The following is a 13,848-nucleotide window of genomic DNA, read 5'->3' on the forward strand; positions in this document are numbered from 1 at the left end:
TCCAGAAATATTCCCCGGAGGCCACTCCTCGCCTGTTCCCACAAAATATGTCAGCCGGCTTCTGCACGAGCCTCCCTGAGAAACCAAAAGGACTCTCTTCAGAGTCTCCCTGCGCCTAGCCCCCCTCGCCTGCAGACCCTGTGCAGAAGTCTCCCCCCGGAGCCCCACCTGACACCCCAGCTTCTCCCCCACCCCGAGAATGTCCCCCCTCTCACACAGCGCCCCCCCAAATCTCAGGACCTTCCCCCTCAGATCCTTCAGAATGTCCCCTCCCCCCAGTGTCCCCTGAAGATACACACACACACACACACACACACATACTTAATTTTTAAAAATCTTCAGAGTGACTTGAAAGATCCCCAGATTCAGCCCAGGAGGGCCCCCCCATCACCACTAGCTCCCCTTGCACACACTCCCCCAGCACCTATCACTGAAGTTGTCCTTCTGGGTCCTGCTAAAGATTACGCCTCATGGACTTCAGAAGAAAAAAAAAAAATCTGCCCGTAAGACCTTACCACACTTAACCCAAAAGTCTCTTCCAGAGATTGCCCAAAATCTCCCATATTCCAAAAGCATTTTTTAAAAGCTGTCATGTGAATCTCTGTATTATTATTATTATTATTATTATCTTTTTTTACTGGGTAGAGACAGCCAGAAATTGAGAGGACAGGAGGAGATAGAGAAGGAGAGAGACAGTGATACCTGCAGCTCTGCTTCACCACTGGCAAAGCTTTCCGCCTGTAGGTGGGGACCAGGCCTCGAACCTGGGTCCTTGTGCAGTATAATGTGTGTTCAGTCAGGTGCGCCACCACCTGGCCCCTGTGTATCTTTCTCTATAGGTTCCAAAAATTTCTTGTTGAGGATTCCAAACAGTTCTGTCATGGCTTCTCTTATAGCCTGGAGAAGCCCCTTCAGAATTCCTTCTTCTAGATGTGCGTCTCAGGGCCTCTCCATGACTCCAGTAAGGTGTAGTTTTTCACATCTTCGCATCTTACAACATCCCTTCAAGCATTCCTGAGATATGCCCTCGAAATGCCTCCCAGAAGCCCTCCCAACACCACCTCCAGAACCCCTGAATCACCATTCCTTGCTCTACCAAGAGACTTTGCCTCGTGATTTTACTAATTTCTTTCCCTAAACTCTCCTTCCTGGGTTTACTGAAATCCTTTAGAATCCTCAGTAAAAAGCCCACACACACCCTTAGTCTTCAAAATAACTCTGAGATGTGTTTGTGTGTGTTCTATCTATCTATCTATCTATCTATCTTTTACCAGAGCACTGCTGGTGCAGGAGATTGAACCTGGGACTTTGGAGGCTCAGGCATGAGAATAACTCTGACCTCTTAAAAATTCTAGAATGCTTTCTGAAAATCCTCTCCTCTGGCATTCTCACTTTCCCTCAGAAGACTTAACTTCCCCTTTGGAAGACATGGAAGATTATCCTCACCTGTGTTCAGAGTCTCTGAGAAGACCTCTTCTACCCTTGCTGTAGGATGTCCACGGCTTGTCACAGAAAACCATACCTTCCCCCCAAACTCCCTCTGTAGAGGGTTTTCCCCCAGATTTCCCTGCATCAACATCCCAACCTTTAGTACAGCCTGAGACTTGCTCAGAGCTCTCAGATTCCACTACTCACCTCCCCCCTGAAACCTTCTTCAGGACCCTCCCCTTTTACAGCCCTATTTACACCCTCTGATTTCCTCCATTCTCTTTCTTCTGAGAATAACTTACAGCTCCTTCTCAGATCTGAGCCTCCTTCCCCCATTATCTCTTCAGAGGTCCCCAACTTTCCCTTCTCTAGGACTTCCATGTCTTTTAATAGATTCTCGAGACACCACACCCCCCTTGAGATCCCAACCCTCATAAGTTGTTGTCTCAGACCCATCCTCCCTTCAGAAACTGAGGCCCTTAGAATGCTTCTCAGAGGGAGTCGGGCAGTAGCGCAGTGGGTTAAACGCACTTGGTGCAAAGCACAAGGACCGGGGTAAGGATCCTGGTTCAAGCCCCCAGCTTTCCACCTGCAGGAGAGTCGCTTCACAGGTGGTGAAGCAGGTCTGCAGGTGTCTCTCTTTCCCTCCCCCTCTCTGTCTTCCCTCCTCTCTCCATTTCTCTCTGTCCTATCCAACAGCGATGACATCAACAACAATAACTACAACAATAAAACAAGGGCAGCAAAAAGGAATACATACATATTTTTTAAAAAGAATGTTCCTCAGAACCTTCTTGAGGGCTCCCTGTACCATTTATCTTCTTTTCAGAAGCTTTCATTTTTCTCCTTGAGGATTAAGGAATCCCTTAAAAGGAAAGGTGGGTCAGCAGTAGCACAGAACTTGCGGGCCCAACAACTCCCAGGTTTGATCCTGTCACACCATACGTGCCAGAGCTGAGCAGTCTTCTGGTGTCTCCCTTTAAGAAAAATAAACAAGCAAATAAACAAACCATCATTAAAGAATTCTTTCCTCTGTAGCAGTGATTTTAAAGTGTGGTTCCTCAATCAGCAGCATGAGAATTACTGGGAAAGCGCTAGAAATGCAAATTCTTGGGTCCCAACCCAGACTTGCTAACTCAGAAACCTGGTCTGAGGGCCCATCCATCTGTGACTCTGTTGCATGCTCAAATTTGAGAACAACTGCCTTCTAGGGAGAGTTCCCTTTTCTTCACAGAAGCTACCTTGAAAGTTGCTTCAGGGTGTGCTTCTGTGCCCTGTGAACTCGCCCCGTTTTCCCAGGGATTCCCTGTGTGATGTGCCCACCCTCCAGACAGACTCTCTCCACCTTGAAAGGATTCTGACTTGACAAGGTCACTTCACCCTCTGAGCAATGATTTCACATTCTGCCTTTGAATGAGACTTTCTCCTGGTTCCCCCGCCACACCTTTCCCCAGCCTTTAGTGCTTCAGTTTCACACTGCCTCCTCCTAAACAGACATGTCTGTTTCTTCTCATCTCTCCCATTCCCCTTAAGGCACCATCAAGTCTTTCTTCTCTGTTTTCCTGCCCAGAGCCCTCAGTAGCACTTATTAGAGCCCCTCTTCCTTTCAGTTTTTTTTTTTTTTTTAAGATTTTATTTATTTATTCATGAGAAAGATAGGAGGAGAGAGAAAGAATCAGATATCACTCTGGTACATGTGCTGCCAGGGATTGAACTCAGGACCTCATGCTTGAGAGTCCAGTGCTTTATTCACTGTGCTACCTCCTGGACCACTCCCTTACAGTTTTTCATGTAGTATCCTACTCACTCTCACTGGACTGGAAGTTTGGAAATTACTGGGGATGCGTCTGGGTCTGGGTCTTCTCTGAACCCCACAAGGTGGGAATCTGCTATCTGTACATTATTGGGAATCATAGTGTAGGATGGGTAGCTCTTCCTTCTGCAGTAAGCCAGAAACCTCTTAAGTTCTTTAGGTCGCACTCCCCATTTCAGGCTGACCACTGCTTCCTTCTCCCTTTTTCTTCTAGAAGAGACTTTTTGCTCCACCTCTTACTATTTATCCTGATTCTGAGCAACGCCAGCTAGGTTCTGTTCCTGTTGACCTGCCACATTCCGTCCTGGTTGACTTCTCTACTCCCCTCCAATCCTTTTTTCATGTTAAGTCCTCCATAGGACTCTCAGCTTTCTTCAAGGGATCGTTTTCTCTAGGGTTGAGAGAAGAAAACATCACAGGCTAAACACGGGGGCCTGCCTTCAGGGAACTCACAGTACAGTGGAGGGATGGGGCAGGTGCATGGGGCAGGACATGAAGTACATGAAGTGTGGGAATTTAACGGGAAGAAAGGGAGCGGAGCCCTGGGCTGGCAGAATAGCTCACATGGATAGTGTGCTGTTCTGCCATATGTGCAGCCCTAGCTCAAGCCTAACCCCCACCACATGAAGAGACCACATCACTGCTGTGGTCTCTTTCACTTTCTTTCTCTTCTCTCTTTGCTTCTCTGACTCTGTCTCTTTCTGTGTCTGAAAAACTCATGCTGGAGCGGTGAAGCCTGTAGTGAAGACAGAGGGAAATGAAGAGAAGGAGCCCTTTATTTGGGAGCACTGAGAAATGAAACGAATGATCCACAGGACTCGAGACTATTGAGTAAACCTCCTGGCAAAGGAGACAGCACATTCAATGGGTCAGAAAACAGGAGAAGCCTCCTCTTCTCTCATCCATGGCATCTTCACCCAGAGGTCAAAGATGAAAGCAAGCAGATCTCTCCAGTCTACATTGTGTTGTCAGCTGCTCTTTAGTGACCCACAGAGTAGTAATATTAATGACTACCATTTATTGCATAATTATTATCTGCTGCTCACTGTTTAAATGCTTCCCATGTGTTGTCTCATGTCATAATCACAGGAATCCTATGAGAAGGATAAACTACCATTATCCTCATTTTACAGATGATGAAATTGAGGTCAGGTGACACAAATATTATAGAAGGTCTCTGACTCCTGTCCATCTTAAGATGCCTTGCGTCAGAGGGTTGGATTTTCTGTTCAGATAGGGTTGGGTGCAGTGTAGTACAACGGTTAAGTTTGCAGATCTGGGACTAGATAGATAAGGTTTGTATCCCATGTTGCTGTTTGCCAGTTTTGTGATCTACCTAGAGTTTCTCACCTAAAGAAAAGAAAGGAAGGGAATGATGCCTTGGTGGCTCAGCATGGAAAGAGTGCATGGCTTGCATGTGAGAAACCCATCACTGTAGATGCCGAAGCAGTTCTCTGACCTTGCTCTCTATCTCACACATTCATATGAAATAGATCATCTTTTTAAATAATTTGTGATATCCTCATCATAGGATTGTAAGGATTAGAGAAGTCAGTGTCCTGTATATACATGTTCAGTGTTTGCAGAGTGTGTGTGGGGTGGGGGGATATTAGGGCTCCAAAGACATAAGTGACAGAACCTCAGCTTAAACTGGTTTAATAAGGAGAGAAAATTAATAGGCTTATGATACTGAAAAGTCCAGAACTAACATGACTTCAGAAAATAGTTTCTTCCCTGAGTGAGTATGCTCATACTGATGACAGAGGGTCCTTAGAGACGTGTTTTGAGATTCTAAACCCAGAAGCACTCTCTTGCTGAGCCAAGTAGGACAGTGATTCTATCCCATGACCTTCCTGAGTGTTGATGATGGTCTCCCTCCCTGTTCTCCAGTCCCAGTCACTCTCATTCTGGAATTGTGTGGATCCAAAACTTACCAACCAGACTTGCCTTTGGGTTCTCACCAGGAGAGGCAGGAATGAAATAAATGGCCTTATTTAGTGGTAGCTTCAGGAGTACCGATGTTCAGTCTCCTGCCTCAGGTTTAGGTTACTAGGGCTGAGAACTTTGAAAGCTGGGTAAGTAGATTACTGTGGGTAGTTTTGTTTTGGTGTAAATCTGTTGATTAGTCTACTTGATGCAAGTTTCACGTGTTTCTGATAATTTTTAAAGGAACATTTATTTATCAGTGGGACTTTACCACTCCAAGGTGACTTTTACAGGTGGAAAAGTAGAGAGACAGATGGAAAGATACTACAGCACTGAAGCTTCTTTTAGTGTGTGGGGAGCCAGGCTTGAAGAGGGGTGGTATACATGACAAAGTAAGCGTGCTGTCCAAGAGAAACTTTTCTAAGTATTAGAGACAATAGTGAATCAAGCAGATGAAATATTAGAACTCATGGAATATATATATATTTTTTTTCTGCCTCTAGGTTATCACTGGGGTTCAGTGCCACCACTGTGGCCTTTTTTTTTTTTTTTGGATAGGACATAGAGAAATTGAGAGGGAAGAGGAAGATAGGGAAAGAGAAAGACACCTGAAGAAGACCTGCTCCACCACTTGTGAAACTATCCCCCTTGCAAGTGGTAAGCTGGGGGCTCGAACCATGATCTTTGCACTGGTCCTTGCTGCTTTATACTATATTTGCCTTGCTGCTTTGTACTTTGTACCCAGTGTGCCACCACCCAGTCCCCGCATATATTTTTTCTGATAAGGGACGATGTATAAGCAAAGAATATAAGCATACACACACGCATGAACATATATGCTATGAATGCATTAAAATGGTAGTTTGAAAGTGAGATTAGAGTGGCCACTGGACACTGACAAGTGGTCAGCGTTGGCCTCTGAGGAGGTGATAGTTGAGCTTGATAACCCGAAAGATGAAAACGTGCCATTTATAGGAAGATCTGAGGGTGGGGCATTCTAGTCTAAGCATTAGTTGTTACATTGGAGAGAGCACTGTTGCAAGGTGGAGAAAGTTTTCACTGAATTTTATTGGAGTCTGCTAAGTGTTAGGTTTTATGCTAGGAGTTGAAAATGTAGCAATGAATAAGCCACAGACTTCTTTTCCCTTGTGAATCTTAATAGTCTAGGGATTTATGGAAGAGTTGTAACCTTAGATGAAACACCTTCTGACAATATCAAACCAAAGATTCCTTCCAACTTGGAAAACATCACAGTGGTTTATGCAAGAGACTTTCATGCCAGAGGCACCAGAAGTTCCAGGTTTAACCCATGGCACCACCTAAGCCAGAGCTCAGTGAGTGCTCTGGTAAAACAAACCACTTTCCAAAAAGTTCCTTCTTATAGGGATGTGAGGAGGCTTAGGACACTCCTGAACCCACATCTGATTGATAAGAAAGTACTAGCTTTGTGATGATCTGGAGAAAACATTTTGGGGATCAGTGAGTCCAGAGATCCCAAGATCAATAGTCAAAGGAACAGCAGAGAGACCAGTGTGACTAGACCAAAATGATCTAGACATGAGGGAGGAGACACGGGAATTGGAGAGATAGTGTGGGGCCTTGTGACCCATGGTAAGGAGTTTGCATTTTCACTTACGGGCGTTGGATATTTAAGGGGTTAAGACTTTTGTTTGTTTGTTTGTTTATTTCACCGGTTTCTACAATGAAAGCAAGGCAAAAATGTATGTGAGAAGTGAATTAGGAAGCAACAGAATTGACCAAATGAGAAAAAGATGTGACTTGAAATGGAGAGAAGCAGATACACTCTGGGTCTGTAGAAGATGAGACTTAATGATGGGATTAGAAAAATGAGTAGTTCAGTATGATAATAGATAACAACTCAGTGAGTATTTATGCCTCACAGCTCTGAGAGTATCCACTGTCATTAAACCCATTTTACAGATGAGAAAATAGGTATAGCAGAATGAAATTACTTGCTAAAAATTACACAGGTAGTGGTAGTTGTATTTCCAACCCTGTCATAGTCACACTGTCAGGGCAATCGTGTCTGTAGTTTATGTATTTCAGGAGTTTCTGAGAATAATGGTTGATTTATATATATATATATATATATATATATATATATATATATATATATATATATATAAGCAACAAGACTCTTGTGACTTCTGAAATTAGTGTAACTAGCCCATTACCTTGTTCATTGTAAGTTCCTCAGATGTGTTAAGTGGGCTTTGTAGAAAGACTAGAAAAACTCATAGCCCTTATTTACCCAGAAATGTTCACATTGAAAGGTGTAGAACCTGTAGGCCTAACTTTCTAATGGGAGGAATAACTTTCACTGATAGCTAATTGAGGCTGCAGCAAGCATTCTTAGGAAGCAAGAGCTCTCAAACCAGACCACCTGGTGTTGAAAAATCTCAGCTGTGTGCAGGCTTGGCCAGTGGTTATAGCTTCTCTGTGCTTCAGTTTCCCCCTCTGTAAAGTGAGGACATACATGTGTATGAGGTACATGTGTATATAAAGCAAGTATATAGTTTTTGTTTGTCTATTAGAGACAGAAACCAAGAGGGAAGGTGAGAGGGAGACAGACATACAAACCCTCGAGTAGCACCCTTTTGCTTGCTAAAGCATCTTACTAGCACTTTTAGATACATTGTTTCATGTCATTCTTATAAGAAGCTACACTGAAAAAGGAAACTGAGTTGTTTGCCACAGGTCAACACAGCAAGTAAGTATCTGCAGGAGAACCCAAGTTATGAATGAGAGCTGACTCTAGAGACACCCCTATCTCACCTCTTCTCACTATTTGGGGCCGAGGAAAGAGCATAATGGGCAATTTGTCTTGGAATCTCTTAGCCATTTTTCACTCCATTTCCCAACCTGCAGGTTTGGTGAGTACCTCCCAGGAAGGTTCCTTGGCCCCCTTCAAACATTGCAGCAATATTGTGGGACTGTTTGAGACACTTTTGCCGTATGTCTTCCTTAGTGTCTTTCCCCAAAGGCAGGGAATATATTGGGTTATGTGAGGACAGAAAGACCAGAGAACATTGGTGAATTCTGTTTCCTATGGAAGATACCATGTTTCTTGCCATTTTAAGTGTTATAAATCCAGTTCAAACTGGCCAAAGCCAAACATGAATTTATTGGTCCATGCATTTGGAATGTTGGGGCCGGCAGGGGTTGGGCTAGCTGACTGAGTCCAGGTCTTCAAGTTATGCCAGCAGATTCCCTTTTTCCCCTCATCTCTTCACTCTGGATTCTTTCATCTGTACTAGCTTCATTCTAAAGCAGGCTCTCACTGTGATATAACAGAAATGGTAGTCAGTATTATCAGGAGTTACTGTGTAATCTGAATAACTTGAGACTTTGTTTTCCTCAGTAGTTCCACCAAAAGTCTAGGGAGGGCTTTCCTTTGCCAGACTTTATTCCATGTCTACTCAAAGAGCCACCTAGAAGATGGAACAATGTTAGACTCTTCAAGCATGAAGTCTGAGTTTGATGCCTGGCCAAACCCGTGCCAGAGTGATGTTCTGGTTCTCTCTGCCCATCCTCCCCCCCTTCTTTCATTAGTAAAGTATTTATTTATTTATCATCAGGGCTATCGTTGGGGTTCAGCGCCTGCATAATAAATCCACCACTCCTGGTAGCCATTTCTTTTATTATTTTTTTTTTAATGTTTTCCTTTTTTCTCCCCCCTCCCACCCCCACAGGATAGAGAGAGATTGAAAGGGGAGGGGAAGGTGACTTGCAACACTGCTGCATCACTTGTGAAGCTTCCTCTCTGCAAGTGGAGACCAGGAGCTTGAACCTAGGTCCTTGCACATGGTAATATGTGTGCTCAACTGGGTGCAGTGTCACTCGGCCCCCTAAATAGTTTTTTTATTAAAGGTCCTCAAAGCCAACTTGAAGACCTAATATAGAATATATGACAAGAAAATGCACCAGAACTTGTCACATTAAGACACTATCCAGGACCGTGGAGATAACATAGTGGTTTATGCAACAGAGTTTCATGCTGTAGACTTAGAGTCAACCCCCAGCACCACCATAAACCAGAGCTGAACAGTGCTGTGCTTGAAAGAGACAAAACAGACACAAACCATTGTCGCTGATCTTCCCCCAGTGCTGTGGCAATCCCATGAGGTACCAGGACTTGAACTTGGGCCACACATGCATGGTAAAGCATATGTCCTACTTAGTAAACTCTCTAACCTCTTTCCTTTAAGGATGATTTTTTTTTTAATTTCTTTATTGGAGAATTAGTGTTTTACATTTGACAGTAAATAGAATAGTTTGTGCATGCATAACATTTCTCAGTTTTCCACATAACAATACAATTCCCACTAGGTCCTCTGTCATCCTTTTTGGACCTGTACTCTCCCCCCTACCCACCCCAGAGTCTTTTACTTTGGTGCAATACACCACCTTTAAGGATGATTTTTAACAGTGCATTTTTTAAAGTTACTGTTTCTCTAATGGTTTGGTATTGCTGTTTATATGTGGATGCATTCCCAACATTTAAAAATAGGATTTTATTTTAAAATCTAAAATTTCAGCTTCTCTTAAAATACTAAGAACCTAACGACTGAACCCACATACAGCAGTTGATCTGAGTTAGTGACTTCTCTCTTTAGAGGGTGTTTCCACACACAACATAGTTCCCACCAGGCTACCTTATTTCAAACCTGGCCTTTTGTCATGCTTGAGTTACTACTCCATCCCAAGGATTTTGCTTCTAGCATTTGGCTCAGAGAAAGAAGCTGAATATTTGGGGGTGGAAGGCACAATGGTGGTGTTCAGGAAAAGTAGCAGTCCGTAAAAAGGGTTTGTGCACAACTTTAGTCTCTTTGTGGGTTTAGTCATCTTTTTGCTGTAAATGACGTTGGCATATCAAACCTCCCGTCACAGATGTTCCCTCTGAAATAGTAACGTGTCCTTCTATCTTGAGTTGCCACCCAGTAAAGGAATCTCTTCCACTCCCAAGAGATGTTCATCCAACCTCTGCTTGACCACTTCCAGCAGCCAGAGAGCTTATTACCTCCTCACATAGCAGCCAGTTCCATTCTTGGACAAATACATTATTTTAAATTTCTTCCTTATGTTGAAGCAGCTGCTGTCTCCTTGGGACCCAGAGCCACAAAGTGCTTGAGCCAGGGAGGAAAACAGATTTTTTTCTTTCTTTTTTTAATATTTATTTATTCCCTTTGGTTACCCTTGTTGTTTTATTGTTATAGTTATTGTTGTTGTCAATGTTGGATAGGACAAAGAGAAATGGCGAGAGGAGGGGGAAAATGAAGAGAGGGAGAGAAAGATAGACACCTGCAGACCTGCTTCACCATTTGTGAAGCGACTCCCCTGCAGGTGGGGATCTGGGGGCTTGAACCGGGATCATTAATGGCCAGTCCTTGCACTCTGTGCCACCTGCACTTAGCCGTTGCATTACCACCCGACTCCCACTTTCTTTCTTTTTTACTTCTATTTTCTTTCCTTCCTTCCTGTCTTTTTTTCTTTTGGCATGAGAGTTACCACGAATCCATTCTGCATGACAAACACTGATAATTAATCATAGTATTTTCTCTCACTGAGACAGAAATTAGAGTGTAGCCTTGAATTTTTTAAATTAAATTTTCTTTAAAAGTGGAGTTGTGTTCACTTGCAGCTAGTGAAATCTTAGGGCTATCTAGAGTGTTAATTCTTCCTTCTCCCCAAGGAGAAGTAACTGAACAGTAGCCTAGAGTGAGTGTTATACATACACACTTCCATTTTCATACAAACAGGAGATACTCACATATAAAATAAGTGGGGTTTTGGGAGTCCGGCGGTAGCACAGTGGGTTAAGCACAGATGACGCAAAGCACAAGGACCGGTGTAAGGATCCTGGTTCGAGCCCCCGGCTCCCCACCTGCAGGGGAGTCGCTTCACAGGTGGTGAAGCAGGTCTGCAGGTGTCCATCTTTCTCTCCCCCTCTCTGTCTTCCCCTCCTCTCTCCATTTCTCTCTGTCTATCCAGCAACGATGACATCAATAACAACAACAACAATAATAACTACAACAATAAAACAAGGGAATAAATATTTTTAAAAAGAGGAGTTTTTGTTTGTTTATCACCTCTGGCTTATGGTTGGGGGAGATTAAATCTAAAAATTTAGAGCCTCAGGCATGAGAGTCTTTTTGCATAATTATTATCCTGTCTGCCCCCTCCCTAAGATAAGAGACTTGGTATATGGCTCCCCCTCCCCTTTTTTCATTTTTTTCTTTTCTACAAAAAGTCATCATAGAACTATCAAGGTTCCTGCTTAGCTGTGCAGGGGTGGCCCGGGTTCTAGCACACCACAGAGAAGGACTATAGCACTGAGGGAAACTTCAGTGTTAGGAGGTGTGTGTGTCTGTATGTCTGTCGCTGTTTTTTGTTTTTTTTTCCCCCTTTTGTTGCCCTTATTGTTTTATTGCTGTTATAGTTATTATTGTTGTTGTTATTGGTGTAATTGTTAGATAGGGGAGAGAGAAATGGAGAGAGGAGGGGAAGACAGAGAGGGGGAGAGAAACACCTGCAGACCTGCTTCTCCGCCTGTGAAGCAACTCCCCTGTAGGTAGGGAGCTGGGCACTCAAACTGAGATCCTTACGCTGGTCCTTGCGCTTCACGCCATGTGCACTTAACTCACTGTGCTACTGCCCGACTCCCCTCCTTTTTTTCTTTCTAGATTTATTTATTTTCAGGCTGGTGAAATAGTTCACTTGAATAGTGTGTTACCATGTGCATGACCCAGATTTAAGCCCAGCCCCCACCACACTGAAGGAAGGTTCAGTGTTATGGTCTCTTACTCTTTCTCCTTCTCTGTCTCTATCTTTAAATAAATAAAAATCATATATATGTGTGTATGTATGTATGTATATGAGAGGAGGAGGTGAGAGAACCAGAGCATCTCTGGCACAGGCACTACCAGGGATCAGTCTCAGAACCTCGTACCTGAGCATTAGAATGCCACATCTACTATACCACTACTTGGTATGTGTCTCTCTCTGTCTTAAAAAGTCTGCCAGAGTGGTGAAGCTCTAGCGATGACAACAAAAATAGAGGCATTATATTGTGCTGGTAAATACCCCCTCCCGACTGAAATTAAAGATAAGTACTAGGTAGATTGAACATTTGCATTCTGCTATCAAAATCAGGCATTAGTAGCTTGATCAAGTTTTAGTAGCTACATGGTAGCTCCCTGTATGTGTTCCACTATATTAGCCATCATTGCCCATTAATAGATATTTGTTTTGCTTTATTTCCTTGTTTCTCTTTTGATCTCCAGGTTTTTACTGGGGACTTCGTGCCTACGTGATTCCACCACTCCCAGTAGGATCTTTTTTTTTTATTTTTTTTTTTATTTATTCCCCTTTGTTGCCCTTGTTGTTTTATTGTTGTAGTTATTATTGTTGTTGTTATTGTTGGATAGGACAGAGAGAAATGGAGAGAGATGGGGAAGACAGAGAGGAGGAGAGAAAGATAGACACCAGCAGACCTGCTTCACCGCCTGTGAGGCGACTCCCCTGCAGGTGGGGAGCCGGGGTTCGAACCGGGAACCGGGATCCTTATGCCGGTCCTTGTGCTTTGCGCCACCTGCGCTTAACCCGCTGCGCTACAGCCCGACTCCCCTTTTTTTTTTTTTAATTCCAGATAACAGATGAGAGGGAAAGATGGGAGACACTACATCACCATTCCACCTTTTGTAAAGCATCTTCTTGGAGTCAGGTGGTAGCGCAGCGGGTTAAGCACATGTGGTGCAAAATGCAAGGACTGGCGTAAGGATCCTGATTTGAACCCCCGGCTCCCTACCTACAGGGGAGTCGCTTCACAAGTGGTGAAGCAGGTTTGCAGGTGTCTCTCTTTCTCTCCCCCCTCTGTCTTCTCCTCTCTCCATTTCTCTCTGTCCTATTCAACAACAACATCGATAATAATAATAACTACAATAATAAAAAACCAAGGGCAACAAAAGGGAATAAATAATTTTTTTTTAAAAAAAAGCTTCTTGTCTTCTTGGCATGGTGCTCCCATGTGTTTGTTGGCCAGGGCCTTGGACCCAGGTCCTCTCACATGGTAAAGTATACACTCTGCCAGCTGAATTCATCTTTTTTTTTTTTTTTAACAAGCCAGAGTCTGGGGTAAGAGTAGTTAGCATAATGTTATGCAAAGAGACTCTCATGCCTGAGGTTCCAGGTTCATATCCCCACCACCACCAGCAGCATAAGCCAGAACAGCAGTGCTGTGGTTTAAAAGGGGGGGGGGGGGAGTTGGGAGGTAACACAGTGGGTTAAGCACAGGTGGTGCGAAGCACAAGGACCGGGAGTAAGGATCCTGGTTCAAGCCCCCAGCTCCCCACCTTCAGGGGAGTCGCTTCACAAGTGGTGAAGCAGGTCTGCAAGTGTCTGTCTTTCTCTACCCCCTCTGTCTTCCCTTCCTCTCTCTCTTTCTGTCTGTCCTGTCCAACAACAACATCATCAATGACAGCAATAATAATAACCACAACAACAATGAAACAAGGGCAGCAAAAGGGAAGGAAAAAAATAGCTTCCAGGAGCAGTGGATTCATTGAACCCCAGCAATAACCCTGGAGGCCAAAAAAAAAAGAAGAAAAGCTGGAGTCTGGTTGCATGTGCAATAGAGAGACAGACAGAGAGGGAAATACCAC

The 13,848-nt window shown here is 43.8% G+C and overlaps 1 protein-coding gene across 1 annotated transcript in view; it reads left to right on the plus strand.

Moving 5' to 3' along the window:
• SAMD4B (sterile alpha motif domain containing 4B) overlaps nt 1-13,848 on the plus strand; it is a 48,734-nt gene that overhangs the window by 607 nt on the left and 34,279 nt on the right. The gene's annotated exons all lie outside the window — the stretch shown is intronic.

Source organism: Erinaceus europaeus, chromosome 2 (genome assembly GCF_950295315.1).
Source record: "Erinaceus europaeus chromosome 2, mEriEur2.1, whole genome shotgun sequence".
NCBI classification, from domain to species: domain Eukaryota; kingdom Metazoa; phylum Chordata; class Mammalia; order Eulipotyphla; family Erinaceidae; genus Erinaceus; species Erinaceus europaeus.